Below are 20073 nucleotides of genomic sequence, written 5' to 3'. Positions count from 1 at the left end.
GCACAAAGATATTTGCTTTATGGTGTGACCCCAGCAGTGGCCTTTTATGCAAGTCTCATATCTTTATTATTGGCATATGATTTTACAAAGAAGAAACACCAACAATTCATGTATTCCTTTAGTGTTGTTATGTCCTGAGATTTTCAACAAAAGCATCCAGTACATACAGTAACTTCATGACGGCGTCATGTTTTTATTTAGGGGCCCCCCGCTGTGATTTGCCCCCATGGCGTCCCAGCACCGGAGGGGGTTCTGCAGCGGGACACTATTGAGCCTCTGGAGGTAACAGCCAATATTTTGGGGTTTGCGGCTTCTGGCCTCTGGAACACATTATTTCCACAGTTCTCTGTTTCTTCCAAATCTGCTTCCCTTATCTACCATCTGCAATTTTAGTTGCACTTTTCTGTTCTTCTAGTTAATTATTTGAATGTTCTGGTTTTGGCATTGTTTCTCGAGCTGACGGTCGAAGACTCTGGCCCTTCTGCCTAGAACCTTCACCACATGCATTATTGTAAAACTTGATATATACTTAGTGTATTAAAGAAAACTGAGATCAAAGAATCCGAACACTCAGAGAAATCCCAGCAGGTTAATTTCAGGATGTCAGCCGCTGGTTTTATGTTTGTAGGACGTCATGGAAGACACTGATTTACTGCTCTGTCCTGTGTTGAAATGAACTCATACACTGATGGCATCCCTTTATCTGGTTCACTGGCCCAGACCCAAAACCACACCTGCATCAAGGGAAGCCAAAGATGTCTGTGTGCTGAAAGGTCCGTGAGCTGCTGTGACAGCCATAATGAAGACATCCACATCCGTTTTGGATGAACTTGAGTCTCCCTGACTGACGTCTTTGGCAGCAAGCCAACCAGAGCCTGTGGGTCAAGACACTGCAGGGGTGTCGAGTGAAGGACACAACAGAGATGAATATCCTGCCAGACATGTGTGCACTTGATAAGCTGTTTGAACTGGCCTACTCTGTAAAATACACTTCTAAAGAGCACAGTATGCAGCTATTCATCAGTGTCTGTCAGAGGATTTTTATGGTTTTAATATGATAATTATAGCATCTTTTTCCTTTTATAACAGAGGAGTTTATGTTCAGCTTCAGATTGATTTAGTGTAAGTGGTTGCAAGAAAGTGCAAGTGATTGGCGCTCTGATGTTTTCTCTGTAGCATATGCACACATGCAACAACTGAGAGGTGTCATAATCAAAAGGATTGGATCACCGCTGCCTAGTTTCACAGTTTGATTGAGTTCACTAGCATTCAACTACACTGCGTGAGAGACTCCTCAGCTCTGATAGGTTGTTGTCAGAGCAGATGTTAAGAGCAGACGGAGAGAAAGTGGAGGTAGAGATACATATTCACAGATTGTCTGTCTCATAATGCTGTCAGGATATAGTGACAGTTCCAGCAAATTAAAAAAATAAAGTTACTGACTTTTTTGCATGAATGAACTCACCAATTGAATTTTAATTTGACATAAATAACACTACTTGTTACAAACAAATATCCTGTAGAGCAGCTTCACTGCATGTGTATCGTACACGAGGTCCATATGATCCTGTTGATACGTCATCTGTTCTGGCTACCAGCAGACTGGTAACACCCACCCACATTTAGTGCCATTTCTCACTTCCACTCCGCTGATCCCCGCTGCTGCCGATTCTCATGTAGCAGTAAGAGACAGATCGGTTTTGTTAGCTTTCTCACTGCTTCTTAAATCTTAAAATCTTAAACCACAATATTTTAAGGAGAGAGGCTATTACGCTCAGTTGGCCAGAACCAAAACAACGACACGGGCCACAGTAACTAAACAAAGAGTCCAAACATAACTATAAATAACTTTTTTCCCCAAATCGTCATGTGTCTGGCTTCGCCCATCAGTAAACATGTGACAGAACAGTGGAAACAGCTGCAATCCGGCAAACAACAGGACACTACCATCTTTCTGTGTTATCAGTGCAGTCACATAAATACTGCATTACATTAGCAGGCAGCAGAAATATGTATCCTATCAGCCCTGTGCCCCTGGTGTGCACAGTACTGCCATTTTATCACTGATTTTTCTGGCCACATGAACAACAATTCATATTAATCATGTTGTGTTCCAGCATGGCTTCATGAGGAGGAAGACATCTTTCTCTGATCACTGTGAGTTAGGTGTCTCTTAGACTTTGATGAAAGCCAGAGCCGTGGTTTACTGTGACACCACTTTATTGCGTTTCTAGATCCTTTTGTTTGTGTCCATGTGCATGCAGAGAGTTGAAGCCTCTGTGGAGCTCCTGTGCAAAATTGAGCAAAGGGTAGATCAAATTAGATTTGCTGATTCATTTTTGTTCATTGGGAAATTGTGTGAGCAAGAACTTCACAGCAACAGCCTCATGAAACAAATTGTGCCGTTTGATATGCTTTGGTCAAACGCCATGTTATACTTGTGAACAAGTCTTTGGCATGACTTGGTAATTAATAGATTAATTACAACATGTAAGCAGAACAAACTTTTATATGGGACTATTTTGAGATCACACCACAAGTTTTAATAATAAGCATCAACTGACTTTTAATGACATTTGGTGGTTTAGTATATTTGCTTATAGCGTTAAAGCTAAATGCACAACAGAAGTATCACAACGTACTAAAGGTTTTATTTATATATTTAAAAACAGTCTAACATTAGTATTTGCTATTGATGTACACAAAAGTGGAAAACTATATTGAATATTGCCAGTAAAACCTTCAATGTTAAAACATCATTAACTACTTGTGTTAATTTTCTGTTTTATAACCCTCTATAATTAACTTTATTTCCCCATGTAAATAGTTCATTAACAAGCAGTGGTTTGTTTAATTTTGAGTTAAATAAAATGCAATTAAAATATAATTTATCACAAAATTTCTGTAAAACAGCAGACATATTTATAGGCATTCTCCATCAAAAAATGCTTTTTTTTTTAAATCTTGTGTAAATCAGAACAAAATGAAGAAAAACATGGTAATGGTTTCAGATTTATTAGACCACATGTGCTTTAAAAGCCAACACACAGCAGGCTGCATGAAACAATTAAATGAGAAGCGTGCACTGATATAACAAAATAAATAAAAAAACAATATTGGTACTGTGAACTGATACTTATAGGTTTCTGTCTGGTTGATGGTATCAGGCTGGAATGTGAACTATTCACCCATCGCTATGCATTTTAAGGACCTTTCAAAACAGATATATAGACTCCTATTTTGAGAAGGTGGACTTGTTTTGAGAGGAAACAAAACAGGCTGTTTTCATTGGAAGTGAATCGTGTCTGTGATGAATACATTGAAAACAGAAATAATGCAGGCACTATAAGATTTCTTTGACAGGCAACCGCCAATAAAATCCATGAGCCATCGAAAATATAGAAATAGAACAAACGAGTGCATTTGTTTTAACTGACACAATTCTGATCCCATCTTGCACGTTTATAAAAAAAATTGTTATATAAATAAAACATTTCAAAAGTAATACTGTATAGAGGAATACAGGTTTGCAGAAGTAGACAAGCCGCCATTACTGCGGTGACGTCTCACTTGTAAACAAGCGTACAACACTGTAATGTGTGTAAAAGATTAGATTTTTGTTAGTACCTTTGGCAAGAGGTGGCCAGGAGATATGTTGAAAACACTGTATAGTCACCAAGAGCCATTAAAATAAGGGTTTAATCGCTGATAGAATATAAGTACATTTACTCAAGTACTGCACAAATGTGAGATACTTTACTTGGTCATTTCCCTTTTGTACTACTTTATACTTCTACTCCATTACATCTCAGAGAAGAATTGACATGTGTCTATGGTTACAGGTTTTCACCCACTTCCTGTTCAGTGAATACCATGTTTCTCCAGATGTGTTGATGTTGAATGTGTTCAGAAAATTCTCCTACATCTTAAGCTAAGTAAACTATTAAAAAAAAAGCCTCACGGATCAGCGGGAAACTACATCGCCACAAAACTAAAAACAGGGATATTTTTCTGATACCATGAAAAGTTGTCTTTTTATAGATACAGGGTTCCTATAGAATATGATGCATTGCTGAAGATTAAATAACTCAACTGTATATGAGGTATACAATTAGCACAGCCTTAAACATCTACAGCAGTAAAATGCAACACACACATGAATGCTGCAGTGATATTAAAAATAAATACATTTAAAGAAGCTCATGTTCCAATCGGATCCTGAGCTGCACACTAGGGATCGGTAAAGACTGAGCACTATGGTGGCCGCGGTCTGATGGTGAGGTGCCACCGCTCTGAGCTTTGTACTGCGTTTCTCCCTTTTTCATATTCATCATATTTAAAGTCACACCTTTATTAAAAAAGAAAAGTATGATGACAAACGGTTCTTCAAATGAACACAAAAACTGTATTTGTATATTATGTGATGTAGTAGATGCTGCCAAGCTTCCAGATAAAGAAACATGAGTTTTGATACAGTTCCTAAAACTTTTGTACACTTTGGTCTCCAAAGAGCGCACTGGTCTCTGTGGCAAGCCAGACCATGTAGCTGGAATGTTGTTTATTGGAATTCAACTTCTTCATACCCCAAAACTGTTTCCCAGCCCACTGTGTCACGACCCTGAACTCTAGGGACTATTCCCAGGTTCTCCGCTAAAACATGAACATCAATCATAGTTTATACTTTGAAAGCAAGCCTCACAGATTGAAGGAACTCTGGCTATAGTTGTGGGTTTTCTGACCACTAGATCAACCTCTCCTGGGACATTTATCAGCTAGAAAGGCAGTTAAAGCACACGGGGAGACTTGCCAGCCAAGGCATAGATCCAAACCATAACATGGCCCAAATATTTTTTAATGTTCCTGGGAAGGTCCCACCAACACTCACATTAGTAATAAATATCACTTCTCGGCCCGTTTTTTTTTACATTTGGAATCTACATTTGGCTTCAGTTTTAATTCTCCGTGGGTAATGGATTTCTTACTACTGACAACCTAAGATAAGGTTATAAGAGCAAGATAAGTTTATCTCTGTAATCTTTTCATTATTATCAACCCTGGAATAATACAGACAAATAAAGCAAAATCATCCTCTCCTGTGACACTAAAGCAGCTGTTTTTGGACCATGTCCTTACTCCCTGCTTTAGATAAAGTCAAACGTTAGGAGAGACGTGGGTCAGGAGATTTCTTGAGGTAAAACAGAACATATGTCAGATGTTTGTGTCCAATAGCAACTCATTAAAACTCTGCAACCACAGCGTTCCAGCCTATCACCTTAGGGCTGGCTTTGGGATGGAGGGAGGAAAGTCAATCTCTGTTCAGCTTCTCATGGACCTTTATCTCCATTTTATCCACCAAAAACACATAGTTGAGTTGTGCGGTCTTTGTTTAGTGAAAGTTGAGCATATCCTTTATTAAACTCAAAGTGAAATTCCGGTGTAAAATCATCTAAGAGGCTTTTTAGACAAATTCGGTCATCAAATAAGCCATCGAGACAATTTTTTTTCATGTATGTACTATTAATGTAGATTTTCCAGGGAGAGTCGCTAACAGCCTGTCGCGGCTCACACGGATAAGCTCGGGGCGGCGGGTTGAACGAATTAAGACGTCTTTTTTAACCACTAATTCTGCTCCAAATAACACCAAACCTCTGTAGTGGCATGATAAGAGTCCCACATTAACCGAAGCACCAACAACATAGTATGTGAACACAGACCAGCTGCTCCATTCAAGGCGATTACCAAATGCATCCAAAAGGAAGAAGCCCATTGATGATTTATCACAGCAAAACACGTAAACTTATCCGTGTTAGCCGCTGCAGGCTGTTAGCGCCTCTCCGGAAAATCTACGTTAATAGTTCATATATGAAAAAAATTGTCTCAATGGCTTTTTTGATGACCCAATTTGCCTAAAAAGACCCTGGGATGATTTTAGAACTTCACTTTAATTTTAATTTGTAGAATTGAGTCAAGTGGAGCTAAATGGGCTAAGAAAAGGAGAACACAAAGTTAACAAAAGTAGCAAAAAGTGACCTTTTTTTGGTCTACTTTATGTACTCCAGTCTTTTAACCCAACCAAACTGCAAGATTTGGGGTCTAAGAGATTTTCTAAGATGTGATTTGAGAAATAAGCAGTACCCCATATATTTAAAACATTTTTTATCACTGATGTCCAATGCAGGAATGTCCATCCTTTTCCAAGCGAGTAACCAGAGATGATTTGTGGGAGCCTACAACCCTGGGGATTCTTTCCATTATTTTCTTTATGAAATTTCATAAGTAAACAATCAAGTTTATAGCTCTGGGAAAATAGCAAATGCTGGCCACAAAATAACCACTGTCAACGAAAAGAGTAAGACAAAGCAATGAATATTGCATGAAAAGAAAAGTCAGAAGAAGAACTTTAACTTTATGAGATCTGCAATTGGTTTCTAACAAAAACAACATGTTTGTTTCAGTGCTATATATTAAATGTTTTTTTTACTAAAATATCATAAAATCATAGATGAATCATGTCATAGATGGTCCCTTCTTAAACAGACATCTTTTGGGATAGGGGAAAAAAACATTTTGGCTTGACACTATTAGCCACAGTAGTGGTAACTATGAGGTGGGTTGCCATGGAATTTTATCCATACTTTCATGATCCCCTGAGGACTCATTCATAGTGCTGACATTTTTGTTTTTAGTAAAATGTTTGGACAAGTATTGGATGGATCTCCATGCAATTTGGTAAAAAAAAATTCATGGGTGAATATGATCGGGTCAACACTTCCAGTACTTTGGTTTATGAAGAAATTAAGGCAAAACTAATAACACTAAGTTTCAACACAGTTTCAACTGTACTTTGTGTTTACTGCTACTTAGCAAATGATACGACAAACAACGTGCGATCTACTCCGTGTGTGTGTGTGTGTGTGTTTGTGTGTGTGCGTGCGCTGTCTGTAACAATTCCTGTGTATATACTTGTGAACTGAACTCTTGTTTGTTGCTATTCATCTCCAACCCTGTGGACCAGTACACAGGAAGGCTTCTTAAGAAGAAAGCAGGAAAAGCCTACCATGATGGGCCTTGGTTTAAACCTTTCAATCATAAACAAGAAAGCATGTGCAGTTAGTGTGCCAGCATACATCGATGTTGCAACTTCTTGAGTCGGCCATAAGAAGCATGCAGCTAGCTTTAGCATCAAGGTGATGAACAAAGTAAATATTATACCTGTTACATATTAGCATCATATCATTGTGAGGATGTTAGCAACATTAGCATTTAGTGCAAAGCAGTGCCTTTAAGGACAGCCTCACAAAGCCACTAACATGCGTGTTGACTCCTGTTGAGTAGCATGTGGCGTGGCTACTCTACTATGTGTCTTTTAACCTCTGAATGATCGCCTCGAGGTGTAGTTGCTGTCTGCCACAAGACCTCATTCATGCCAACATGGCTTCACAGAATTCACTGTATGGCATCAACATCAAGCTGCTGAATGTAGTTTTCTGTACGACTAAATAAAACTGCCGCTGCCATGGTTTCAAACCTGCATTTATCATAATTTATACTGTTATAAATGCATTGCTACAATGTGGTTAGTATTTCATTTTCATTACTTAAAAATCATATGAGGCAAGAAGATTGCCTTATTATATATTATTCAGTGCAACATACATCATTTTGTAGATTTATTCTTACCTTCTCATTAAAAGTGGAAAAACCATGAAAGTCCTGTCTCCCAGTTATAATTCTAAGTGTGCCGAAAAATACAGTCTCATTCTTTTTTGTGCTCTGTTCGGTGATGTATTTGGCAGCTTAACTTCGATTCATGACAGCCTTTTGAGCAATAGGCTCATAACGTTTAATGTTTGGGCCTATGTTCAGTTTGCGTTATTCTTTTTGAGCTCTCTAACGACTCCGCAGGGCAGCCTCATCAGCATGTGGGAGTAACCGAAAAATGAAAATAGCTTGGTGTTGTTCGACTTTAAAGCAATAGAATAATGGGAAGATTACCATCTTGTGCCAGTCTTAAGATAGTAAAGGGATTTGATTTATTTTTCTTAGTCAGCCGAGCCTGACCTTCTGAGATTGTGATTCAGTCCAGAACATTTAAAGGTGAGCTTCTATGGTACTCCATTCAGTTTGAATTTCCATAAATTGCCTGGCTGAGTGATATCCCTGCCAAACTACAGCCACATTATATTTTGAAACCCATCATAGGATACAATACGATATTACTTTATTGTAGGAACAAGACTAAAATTAATTTCGCTTCACAGCAGCTCCATTTACAGCATCACAGAAAAGACAAAAGAGATGAGAGAAGACGTGCATTATGACCTCAAGGCAGGCCCCAAAGATACATACATTCAACATGACATTACAATATCAGAAGACAACATTTAGGGCCCATCTGCTTCAGTTTGATTTGGGACAAAGCGCCGTATTTGATTTGAGCGGTGCACAAAATGGTGCTTCGGTCTGACCTTATTACATTTCTGAGCCCTATATCACCGGTTTGATGGTTGCTGGGCATCCTTAGTATGTTTTTTTGGTAGCATGATTATGCTGCAGAGTTCAAGGCTCACTTCCTCTTTGCTCTTTTTATCCTTATTGTTTCTGTGTCTTTTGTTTTCTGTACATTACAACATGGCTGAAAAGCAAATAGTTACTGTACTTGTAATTGACTTAGGTTTCAGGCAGCAGCTTCAGAAAACCTTCAATACATTGTTGGTTTCATGTAAATCAAAGAATTGAATTGAGAGAAGGGGGGGTCAATACTCAAATGTTAATAACAAACACTGTTGCTAATGAGTCCCTCTGATTTTGAGATCATTCACAAGTCAGGCAGGACATAAATCTATTTAAGATAAGTAGATAAGTAATCCTAGGTGTCAGGTGAATAATGTGGCTTTTAAAGGCTTAAGTCTATAAATTCTACTGCCTGCTATTGGAGTGTGTGTGTCTTTGACAAATGCCATGCTGTTTTAAATCAGCTCTCAGTAACACTGTATTTAAAAACTCAATATATCAGCCCTTGATTTAATTACTCAACAAATGTGCAAAGGCAGCAGTCAAGTGGCTTATGAGCCTCTGTTAAAACATCACATAAAATGACATAAAAAGAAAACCCACAAGCTCTCAATGATGTGAGTGTTGGACAGTTTATTAAATGAGTTGTGCAGTAAGGAAAATAAAAGAGGGGCTATCGTTACCATGTGTTATTTTTTTCTATTTTGTTTTTCATTACCTATTAATGTATTGATGCCTCCGAGGAACAAGTCAGTGGGATTTTTAGTGTTTTGCCTGGAAAGGTTCAATAATTACAGTGGAAACAGTTGCTAACTCCAAAACTGTAACGGCAGAGGAATTCTGACTTTAAGACCACTGCGTTTCAGTTTGCTTGCAGTTTGCTTTCAGTTCAGCTATGAGCGCGTTAACCAGTTTCTGATTGAATATCCCATTTATGTGTTTGAACAAGTAAACACCATATCTTATTTTCAGAAACCCGGAGAAGCCAGCCGAATTACTACAAGAGAAGCCGCCATACTGTCGCATGTACACACCTTATCGTGGTTATTGAACGCCATACAAACAATGGCAGCAGCGAAAGCGTAATTTCAGAAGCTATGAAGAAAGAGAGTTTTGTGCTTCGTAATAAAAGTGGATGAACTCGGAGCAGACAGCTGTTGGTGATCAAAGCAGAGATAAAAATTAGCAGTAAACTGTCAAGTGGTTGTAAATACACAGCTTGGCGTTATTTATTTCCTGTCGCTCTCATCTCCGATTGCCGGTTTTGTAAACAACATAGTGCTTGCAAATACCACATCCTGATCATAACAGTGATAAGCCTCATAAACGGGTTATTCATGTCCATGTAAACGCACTCATTGATGATCATTTGTTAGTCCGAGATAGGACTATAACATTAGACACCTGGGAGGGGTTCCCTTCTTTTTGTTTTTGTTTTTGTAAGTCACTGTGTGTTACTGTGGTGAAAGACCCACCTCTTCATCATGTATATTCTTGAGCTGAGTTGTATCTGCTCTGACAAGACGTCTTTCTCCAGTAGCTGATTTTATGGACGTTCTTGATCTCAGCTACTTTAATCAGAGGGAAAAAAACCTCATTGTTAATCAATTCCTTTGCAATTTAGGAGAAATAGGGTGATAAAAATCTGCCCAATGAATGGTAAGGGCAGTGTCCCCATTTTCAAAGATTCAACCTCCACGTGAATTGTTTTTTACGCCTCTGAACTGTAAATGTCCCTGGATTTTGTCTCAGAAATCTGGTCACCGTAGCATGTTAGCATGCTGGCGCTAGCATTTAGCTCAAATCTCCTCTGTGCCTAGCTATAAACTGTTATTCTTAAATATAAAGGATCTGTTCAAAGCCCTTGAATTCCAAAAGAAAAGCTGAGTGCCTGCCCTCATTTTATCATTTGACCGCAGGCTCTCGAAGTCTCCCAGGATTTACAGCAGTATCATCCCCACACTTTGTCAGGGGAATAAAACATCCTATTACGCTGGTTGTTCCAAGTTGTAGCGATAAACTTTAATTCTTTTGCATCTAAAAAATTGTCTTTATTTTTGTTTTAAACGCATTTACTGACCTTGATTCTGTAGGATGTGAAGAGTTAAATCCTATTTTTTAAAAATGTGTCACACAGGCATTCAGTGCATGAAATACTCTTCGTCTAAATCCTGTCTACACCTTCCTCTCTGCCTGCCTGGAAATTGTTTCAGATCTGACCCTGAGCCGTCTGGCCCTCAGCCATGTCACAGTTGTTGGTCCCCTTCAGTTCAATAGGAAGCTTAGAGAGGAAAACGGACATTATTCACCATCATAATATAAATCATTAATCATGTCGATCTTTGAATTTCACAGCTGGAGGATGATGATCGGAGGCAGGTTTTGATAAATCGGACTCACCGGACTAAATACTAGAAAACAAAGGTGCACCTGAAAATAATCTATCAAGTCTGGTGTCTGGTTTGCTCTCTTCCAGAAGTTATTGCACATTTGGAATTGGAAAATATTTTCAGACATTTTATAATTTAATACTTTTGGCACCCCTTGATGTGGTAGAATGTATAAAGGTATAAAGAGAGCTCGAGAGCTTTGGGTTTTTTTTCTTATTGGTTTAATTTTTGTTGCGACTGATCAAAAAAATAGAACTAAATGAAAAATGAGATTGGAAACACAATGACACTTGCCATACACTTTGGCAGAACTTGAGAGAGAGCTGCAGGGACATTTGCTTTTTATCCCCTATCACGATTAATGACCTCAGTTGCGCTGCTTTTCTGATTCAGCATTCCAGTTCCCCCCATGCTGACCTTGAGAAGCCAACAGGAGGCATATGCTCTGCTGTTCTTTTACATCGCTCTTCTGGAAATGCCCATCCAGTTTATTTCTTTGCTTTTTGTTTTCTTTGTTCTGTTGTTTTCACAGGGTTCTTGGCAGGTTTCAGGATAAAACATCCACTGGCATCTGCATGTCATGTTGACCTGAACATCTTAACCTGAACATCTGTGTTTGTGTCACAATGTTAGCTCGAAAAGAAAAAGGGTTCTGTTGAACCGTGCGAACTGTGCAAAACCCCATGTTTTTCAGAAACTGTGCTTTTAAACGAGCTGTCAGGACTTCTGTACGGTTGTGATGTCACAGCTGTACTATATGTAGGTAGAGGGTGTCGCTAGAGTGCCGTTATAGTCATTCCCCAGCTGCGATGACGATGATGAGAGATGCCAAGAACGCAGATGCGGACAACCCGGAACTGCTGACCAATCCCAGCAGACTGGCCTTTTTTAGAAAGGGGATTTTAAAGAGACTAAAACAGACAGAGGGTGAATACAGATATATTCAGACAGTATGAGGGAAAATAATGTGTTTTTGAACGTTGAATCATGTACGATTGGAAAAAAAAATCTTCACAAACGTTCGCCACTTGGTGCAAAAATAAATTGCGATTAATTGCAGGGGGTTTTTGTCGCGTTATTTTTTCTGTAATTAATTAATCGTAATTAACGTGTTAAAGTCTCAGCCCTAATGTAAACATGTTATAGTAGAAACCCAAAATACAAGTATGAACCTGAAAATGAGCATAATACGGGGCTTTGAGGACTTTATGGAGATGTATCAGTTTGCATATTATCTGTCTTAAGCAGAACATGACTTTGCGTCTGCACCCACTTACATGAGTATATTATCCACTCTACAGCGTGTGTTTTGAACAGATTTGATGCATTTCCCAGGCATGTTTTAGGATGTTTTGGGCACATCAGGTTTGGATTAGTGGGATCCTGGCCTTGATTGCTCTTGTTCATAAATCGTGACTTATGATTAGAGCCCTCAACTACTCATTTAAAGATTAGAGGCGTTGAGAATTTGGCCATGAACTTTTACAATGCCACGTTGTCGGGTGCACATTTTAGTTCACATTTTGATTCAGACAGAGATATAGTTGGATAAAATGGCCTAACTCCCACTAAACACTCAGATTTATAGGTTTATAGCGTCATATGACTTCATCCTCTAGCTTCTCCCTTCAACATGCTTAGCCAATGAGAAATGAACTCAGTCTTTGAGGACAAATGTGGCAGAAATCCAAACACATACTAACCGCAGGCAGCAGGACTTTACTTTTCTTCTGGGCCAAGGTTAAAGGCGTAACGTGACGTTTTGAAATTCAGCAGATTATTTGTCTCCGCCAGGAACTTGTCACATTATAGGAAAAACTTGCCATTTCGTTTCCCTAAAAGGGTTCGCTAGCATCATTAGCATTCCCTGTTGAAACCAGGAGGAACAGCCAGCCAGAAACACAGGGAGGGAGAGAGTTTGCTCTACATTGTTGGAAATAAAAACCTTCACGTGAATACCTTATGCATATGCAATACTCTTTTTATCCTGATGAATTACAGGTTGCATTTCTTTGCCAAAGGGTAACTTTTTGTCATCTTCTGGCCAGCGAGCATTGGACTTTTCCTGGGCATGTTATATTTAATTTAAACTTGCTGTGAGTTAGGGTTAAACAAAGGACCAAAAGCAGCCAGACCACCCAAAACATTCATGAGTAAGATTATGAGTGGCCAAAGCAAAGCAGCCAGCTCGTGTCCTGCTCTTCCAGTGTTCTGTATACACTCTGTGACTTTGATCACAGCTCCATGATTGATGCCATATTTTTCATTTGCCTGGGTTTGTCTTTGTGATCTAAATTATAGTGTGAAAAATAAACTGAACTCTGAAAGAAGCCCCCCATTTTTAGGTACTTACCATATTCCCTCTCATAAAGACACACATGGTTTTAGTTAATCCCTCTCTTCATTCTGGGACCTTAAAAACCTCTTGATTACAGTAAATGGAATATGAAACCTCAGATTTAGGCCTGACGGTGTGTTTTTAGATGAGCAACTCAAATGAAACATTAAATTACTTCTAATACTGCTGCACTGAAGCAATGTTCAGCTGGCTGTGTTACAGGGCTTTTGTGTTTGAACATCAACATTTGCACTGATGCATATGGACCACTCTCTGCTGGCCTGAATATCAGGGACTTGGCTTGAGCAGACAAAATTAAATTGAACCCATCTATCATCAAACATACACATTCCAATACATCAACTCCACTTACACTGTAACAAAAAAGAAAAGAAACCATAAATGGTCATGTTCCAGTGTTATAGTCGTATACACTTTGCTGTGATGGAATTGCAACACTTTTTCTATAGTTCAAGTTCATATGGAGAACCGATGATGGGAGTTGCACGATAAATTCAAACACTGACAAATCGGAGGGGAACAGAAAACAGAAGGGCTTCCCTCTAAAAGTGGTTACCAGCCTGAGGGTTGAGATGATTAACAGGACAGGAACCAGAAAAAAACATAAATTATGTTTTTTTTTCAGACTTTCTTATGATCTTTGCACTTCTTTTTCCCCCCACTTTTTCCTCTAAAATTGGACATATTTGACATATGTGATCAGTGACATTGGGCTTTGTTTTCAAGGTTTCACGAGCAGAAGATGCTGGGAAACACTGTTCTAAGATTAATATATGCTTCTATTCTAAATGAAGCAAATTCAAAGTGTTTACATTGTTTCTAATAAAAATATTTTTCCAACAGAGTGCTGCAGGAGTACTGCAGTCCTAAAACCTGTGAAATTATTTAGCATTTTTGCATTTTTGGGTTGTCTTGTTTTGTTTTTTAAGATTTTTTATGTTAGACGCCTGAAATAAGGTATGTGGTGAGATTTTCACATTTGGTTTTAAAACAAAATATGTCCGTAACTACTCCACTCATGAATTGTGAGCCTGGTACATGTTTTAAAAAAGGCGGTATAGATAACAAGTGGTTGAATGACACTACATACGTCATCACGCCCAACATGCAAAATCATTTGGAATTTGCACGTCCATTCAGCAGTTTACTGGGCTCACAGATCTCAGATCAAACTGTCAAACTACACAGAGCTGATCAAATATGACTTGATATTCTGTTACTTTCTCACATAAAATGTTTTATGAAATGCATTTTATTGTACTCTTTAGCTGTAAATATGGAAAGTTTGTATCCCAGCTGCAATTGTTTTCCACTGACCGAGCACCGTCAGTTCATTGCTGTCATTGGTCGTAGGTCACATTTTGTTAGCCTGGTTGTCTATCCAATTGCATCCAGAGGCATTTCGCTGTGCATCATCGTGAACACCCTCTGAAATAAAAAAAATGAATTGAGGGGGCCTAGACTAATATGCATTCACGATTAGTCTGGTGATGCAAGGCTATACATATTTTCTGCAATAATCCAAAAGCCTATGGGATTTTTCCATTGGATTTGTGCCCAGGAGGCCAGGCGATGTTAATTTCCGGTTTAGCCTACAAAAATAGGCCATCCTTGTAGCACTCAATAGAAATTTTTCTTTCTCTAGGAGACGTAAATAAAGTAATGTTTGGCTACTTACAACCTCCAGGCTGAAAGTCTGGCTTCTGGCTAAACCTGCACCTGAAGAATGGTTAAAGCAAAGACGGCTGAACTTAGTCCTTTTTTTCTACCACCCTTAATTCTCTATGATGACAAAACAACTCACCTGTGTTCAGAAAGCAATACTGGTTACACTGCATTCCTTTTACTTCAGCCTTACTGGAGATTGGTCAGAGGTTTCAACTAAGTTACAGTAGGCTCACAAAGGTAAAAAAAAAAAGTTCTGTGTCTTGTAATATAATGTCACCTCACAGTTGGTGATAAATAATGTCACCTCACAGTTGGTGATAAAGGTGTCTAATAGCGTTATAAAAGCCCTCTCTTTTATAACATAAGGTCAGTGAGACTACACAGGAATTTAGCGTCCAACTAAAAGATACACATTTGCACCCATTGGTATCAACTAGAAGTCTGTCAACTTAACCTTGTTTTCTTATTACATCAAATATAAATGCTTGCTGTTGTTGCTTAATTCACTCAAAAAAGCGCATATATTAAGTTCACATCCCTCCTGAAGCTGAAACCAGAGACCGGTGCCATTGTTGGATCTGTACTGATACCGCTGTAGATAACGTAAAATGCTAGTCAGCAGCTCTTTCTTTATTATGCCAGACTTAACATCAAAGGGTCCAGGCCCATTCATTCCCATTGCAAACAGGTAAAGAGGCTGTTGTTTTCTGTAGTGTCTGGTGTCAGTCCTCGCACTGGCTTAATCTCTTCAACACGAATAAAGGCTAAGATGTCAGCATTGTCTAACCAGCAATCAAAGCTCTACATTGAGAACATAAATGCTTGAGTCCAGAGAGTGGTTATTACTCTTCTTAAATGCTGTGAGAATTAGTAAATATTAAGGTCTGGCCCAAGGAATGTCCTCAGTGACCCTATCCTCACAGAGACATGCCACAGAAACAAGCTCACACTGAAGTCAGAAGTTTATCTCTGCAGATCTCCAAAATACTCCCTGCAGCTGAATGTCCTTTCTTATGATTTTTTTTTTCTTCAACCATTATAAACCAGACATTAAGATTGGGCACAAAAGTGTTAGAATACACAATGCAGACGATAATGAGAATATTTTGGGGGAATATGTTCTACCGTCTGTCTTATTTATCCTGATACATGTTTACCTTTTAGCAAGGTCAAAGGTGAGTGGTACAGTGACCGAACCATCTGTGTAAGGTTTGGAGCTGAGCCACTGTGCTGCAATTATATTGTGTCACCAGAGTCGACTGTTGCTGTAGTTCTGTATCAACAGAGGTATCAGAAAGCTTTCCTGCAAAGTTTCCACATGACTCTTGTATGAATGTTTACATGAAACTGTTAGCAGCAAGCATCAAACAAATGGATCCCAGATTGAGACGTTATTAGTTATGGAAAAACACATGATCTTTTCCTCTAAAGTGGTATCACTCTTCCCATCTATGGGAACAGTGGTACCACTTTTATCTGTGCGCTAAATATGAAGCTTCTGTCACCAACCAGTTAACACAAATACTGGAAATGGGGAAACAGCGAGCCCAGCTCTGTCCAAAGTTAGCAAAAGGCAGTTACCCACTAAACCCACAGACCCACTAAAGGTCACTCAAAGCCCATTTACCTTTGGACAAAAAACCCCACTTGCTCTAACAAAACGCTTTTTTCTTCAGCGGGAAAGATAATTGTCATCATTGGGGGACAACTCTCTACAGTAATCACTGGTATTTACTGGCTCAAGCTCTGATCGATCAACAGGGGTGGAAACATGAGGTCTTTTTACACTGGACAGTAAGACAGTAATTTGGCTGCCTTTTTTACGACCTGGTCATGAATTCAGACAGACCGAGGTATTAATGGCCTGATTTAGCCCCCTAATATGACGGCTCAGACCCTACACTTATTGGAGGCTCGATTTCCATGTAGATAGAGTTGATGTGGCTTGGCGGCACAGGCGGGGGCGGAGGTGTCAATGAAGTGAACTGTTGTGCAACCCACAGCCGGGAGTTTTAAAAGCAGGAAACAGTAAAATATCGACCGTCGTGATGAGCAACTGGAAAGCCTGTTAAATCTGTTAGATGCTGACCATCACGGCAGAGAAAGTAAAAAATGATCAGATCACAGGGCTTACTTCTTTCGACTCATGTGTTGTATGTCACTGTACGCTCAGCTTTGTGCTTCAAGTCACGTCACATGTTTACGTCAATCCAAGAAAGCCGTCTTTTGGGAAAGGAGGAATATTACGCCTCGTTTTCACATTGACAGGACGTCAAAATAAAAGCCTTTGCCTGGCCTCAAATGTGACGCGCTCTCCATATTAAAACCCCTCCTGGTGGACGGGCTTATTTTGAGCACCTTTTCCAGCGGTATGCTCAGTCACCTCCATCAGTAACTGCAGTGACTGTTTCTGGAGTCTCCATTAGAGATAGGGTGAGAAGTTCAGCCATCCGTGAGGAACTCAGAGTAGAGCTGCTGCTCCTTTGCGTTGAAAGGAGCCAGTTGAGGTGGTTTGGGCATCTGGTAAGGATGCCCCCTGGGCGCCTCCCTAGGGAGGTGTACCAGGCTTGTCCAGCTGGGAGGAGGCCTCGGGGAAGACCCAGGACTAGGTGGAGAGATTATATCTCCACAATGGCCTGGGAACGCCTCGGGGTCTCCCAGTAAGAGCTGGTTAATGTGGCCCGGGAAAGGGAAGTTTGGGGCCCCCTGCTGCCCCTGTGACCCAACCCCGGATAAGCGCTTGAAGATGAGTGATGAGTGACCAGTTTACAGTAAGCAGTCATTTTGTTGCCTTTGGACTGAGCTATAGGCTAGTTGTTTTTGTTTCCCATCGTTTGGCTTAACTCAGCTAGCCGATGGTAGCTTTTTATTTGTGTACAGGCATAACATTGGTATGAATGCTCTCACCTTTTCCTCTAAGTTGAATTTTTCTGGTAAATACTCAGTTCACCAAGGCAGCAGGGGACTTAATGATGTTGTGCTCAGATAATGGATTTTGACTTGGTGATAATGTTTTGGGGCTAGAAAAGCCACAACCACACAGTAAACAAAAATGTATCAGAAAATTGGCATGCAGCGCACAAGCCACACTAAGCTGAATCATTACCATAGTTCTCCATGGGCAGAGGTCAACTGTGCATTTGTCATCAGTATTGTTTGCAGACAGATCTTGTTCCTGCTGCAGTCAGCAGACCTCCTCAGAGATGTGCATTAATGAGACTGCTCATTGGGCCTATCCATGTACCCATTCAAAATCACATGGACTGTGTACAAAGCATTTCTTTGAGAGTGGATATCTTTTAAATGGTCTGTGGTGTGCAGGCCAACTGACTCAGCAATAGCTGCAAAAACAAAAATCTGCTGCTGATCAGACAGAAGACGCCAGATAGAAAATTTGTCCATGGGCTCCTCACCCTAATTACTTACAGAAACTCAGTTATTAATGGTTTCGCTAATTAGGGGTAAGCCTTTCCTTGGTAGGGGACCATTAAAGGGAGCAAAAGAATGTGGAGTTAAGGGTTATTTTCATTTAAAAAAAAAAAAACAACAACAGGAAATGAAATGTGCTGCTGGCTGACCCAATGTCAAGCCTTTGCAGCAATGATGAGTAAGATGGGACGTATTATTTGCCGAAATAAAAGTTTATCGACTCATTCAAGGGTAAGAGTACTTCTGTACGTAGGAGCACTTAGTGGATAAATGTTTTGCCAAAGGACAATTTATTAAAACTTTATTTTGGTAGTTTTGGATGGCTATGATAACACTGTACCTGTGGCCTCTCTTTGTTGTGCCTGGTGATGCTGGTATTGAGTTTCCAGAGTGTGTGGCTGATCCATCCCCATCTGAGATCTGGGAGCACTGTGATAACCTTCCTACTTTGCACCTATCACTCCTTTTTCATTTTTACAACAGAAACTGGTTGAAGAATTAATACATTATACTTATTACTACTTACAGTTTTGAATTGTGTTTTTATTTTTATATGCCCCCAATCCAAACATGCTTGCAGCTAAAAGAATAAGCCTTAAAGATAAAATTGTCATACCAACATAAACCCTCATTATACCGCTGAGCACTCTAATTTAGGCTATACCTTTCAGCTAAAACCATATCGATACACTTATATCACATGCATAAATATACCATGTATGATAGTTAAATTCACCCGATACACTCTTCCATAAGCAGCAGTGCATTGAGTAATAGTGATATTATAAGCCTATTAATTAACACATTCACACAGTCTGTGATTGTTATTCCCCTGCATTTAGCAGCTGCAGCTGCGTTGCTTATATCCTGGATTATGTGTTTAACTTCTCTGTATTTGTCTCATTAATTATGGTTTGCTCTTTGCTCTGTTGCCAATGGAATTGTCCATGTTTGTGATTGGCCATACTGCAAACCCCATCCTGGGTTGACTCTCTGGGTTGATAACCACTGTCAAAGGATTTGTTATATCAACCAATCAAAAGTTTTTTAACAGGGTCAGCCACACCTCCTCATTAAGATAAAAGTCTGTCCCTCATTCCTCAAAGTTGCTCTGAGACTGTTCCTGAATTATTCCTAAGCTAGGAGTAAGAAGGAAAGAAAGTTTTAGGCTAAATCAGGAGCTCTTTGAGGGTACGTCCACACGATCAAAAACAATCTTTTACCCTGTCATTCTTTAGTTTTCGCGCTGTAACTGCCTTCACAACAGAGAAGAAGAGATGGGGAGACGCTGTGTAGAGTGTATGACACAAACACCAGCGAGTTTCTCGCCAAATCTGGCGACTTCCCAATAAAATATCACATTTAAATTTAATTAAGTTTTACTGTACGGCTCACAAAGGGCAGGCCAGTCAGTCTCTTCAAAGCAGCCCTGCAGTGTCTCATAAGCCTCCTCAGACCACCTCTTCACAGTCCTTGTGGTCATAGGCTTCCTCCACAGGTTGTTGGTCTTTTCTCTGCCAACGATCGTTGTTGCTGATGGTATCTGGCCAGTAGATGCTCAAGATGTGCCTCAGGCAGCTGTTGATGAATGTTTGGTCACTGTGCTCTTGGTCGTCCTCCACGTCTCTGATCCGTAGAGCAGTATAGGCTTAACGTCTGAGCTTTTTCATCCGGCTGTTTTCTTTGGAGCTAACACTGAAATGTCTCTGACAT

The sequence above is a fragment of the Echiichthys vipera genome (genome assembly GCF_963691815.1).
Source record: "Echiichthys vipera genome assembly, chromosome: 14".
Classification (NCBI taxonomy): Eukaryota; Metazoa; Chordata; class Actinopteri; order Perciformes; family Trachinidae; genus Echiichthys; species Echiichthys vipera.
This window is presented reverse-complemented; position numbering follows the sequence as displayed.